Genomic DNA, 1,738 nt, shown 5'->3' with positions numbered 1-1,738 from the left:
AGTCCGACTTCACGTAGCCCGTTTCATGGGCCGGGCGATTAAAACGAACATCACAATATGGCTATTGAAGATGGCCTGCTTCCTCTTGCATACGTCAAGCACACTTATCAAATATCTACAACAGTGCAAATTTTCCTCATCAGTTGATTCCCACCTCCGAAACGCCCCGCACCGATCGGATAACTAGCAAACTACATGAGCCCGTTCTTTAAGTTATACCAATGGGAACAGGAGATGGCGAAGGACAGCTTGGAGAGGTTAAAAAGACGTACGGACGCCGGCAGCGTGTCAAAGTATCCAGGATGCTGGCAGGCGTCATGCTGCATCGTCTGAGAGAGGGAGGTCTGATTTGACACGGTGGCTTGAAATCAAAGAGAAAACAGGGACGTGAGGACAATCTGACTGGATCCAGTGGATGTGCAGCAAGAAGAAAGTCTGGTAACAACCCCAGTAATAAATAAATAGAAGGAAATCCATAAATAAAGACACATGTGTAATAATGATACAGGGAATAGGCCTTGAGTACATGAATAAAATGAAAAATCTACTGGAAGCAAATTTATAAGAGCCGTCTTAGTCCTAATTGATGGTCTATAGAAATGTTTAATTTTACCAGACGTTTAGCACTCTTTCAAGTGTGAAGACATTGGTTACAGACGCCTTTTTGAACTTCTGAATGTTCCTGTGAAGCCACAGTTCACATGCAATATATAAAAAAATGAGACCAAACAGTCAGACGAGTTGCCATGGAGCTCTGGAACAATTATCAGGAAGATGTGTTTGAAAAAAGACAAGCAATGCACTTAACCACAAAGGCCTCTATGAACGCTCACTGCACAAGACTCCACTACCGAAGAAAAGGCATGTTGAAGCTCTTTAACATTTGCACACTGAACATTTAGCCAAGCAGATGAAATACTGGGATGATATAGTGTGAGATAAGGAAAGATGAAAAATGTGTAGTAATAGGGACAGGCAATAACTGTCTTGCTTATAGATATTTTTAAATGTTGTTGCTATAAATAGCATAAAAATATTGAGATGACATTTTAAGTGCACACTGCCCTCTCAAATTGGACTTTCTTGATAAGAATCTGAAGGAGGAATGAGGGAAAAACATAAAGCTGAACTTGAAGCCAATTAAAATCTATGAGCTGAATCAGAGTGCATTAACAACCTTTTAAGATTCAGAACTAGTTTCTCCATACAGGAGACATCTTCTTGACATAGGTTTTTTATTTTTTTGACATTTATTTTGTGAATTTTAATTGCCGTATTCAATGTCTACTCCCCGTGTCATTCCACATTTAAAAAACTAAAACCTAATGAAATTAATGTATTACTGTGTTTTGATTTCTTTGTACGTGTGACTCGCTGCGGTTGCTACCAGGACCTAGCTGAACTTTGTGTCAACAGTCCTCTTTACCAAGGAAACCGTTGGTGCCGCGGTTCAGGACTTATGTCCCCTGCCATAAGGTGCCAAAGTCTACCATCGCCACCTTGAGTTTGAGCTCAACGCCGACGACCTGCATCCCATCAGAACGCGGAACATGCTGACTGAGGAGGCTGAAGAAAGCTATGAAATGCATGTGCTATAGTAGTAACAGTTTGCACTCTCATCGACACTACGGACTGGAACCGAGACGTGACATCAACAAGCTGTACGAAGAGGAGGAGGCTATAGGATGCTACAGTACTAGAGCTACCTGAACATGCTACAGATTGAGACTACCATGAC

This window comes from Poecilia reticulata, linkage group LG9, assembly GCF_000633615.1.
Source record: "Poecilia reticulata strain Guanapo linkage group LG9, Guppy_female_1.0+MT, whole genome shotgun sequence".
Taxonomy (NCBI): domain Eukaryota; kingdom Metazoa; phylum Chordata; class Actinopteri; order Cyprinodontiformes; family Poeciliidae; genus Poecilia; species Poecilia reticulata.
The sequence above is the reverse complement of the archived record's forward strand: the minus strand, read 5'-3'. Positions refer to the sequence as shown.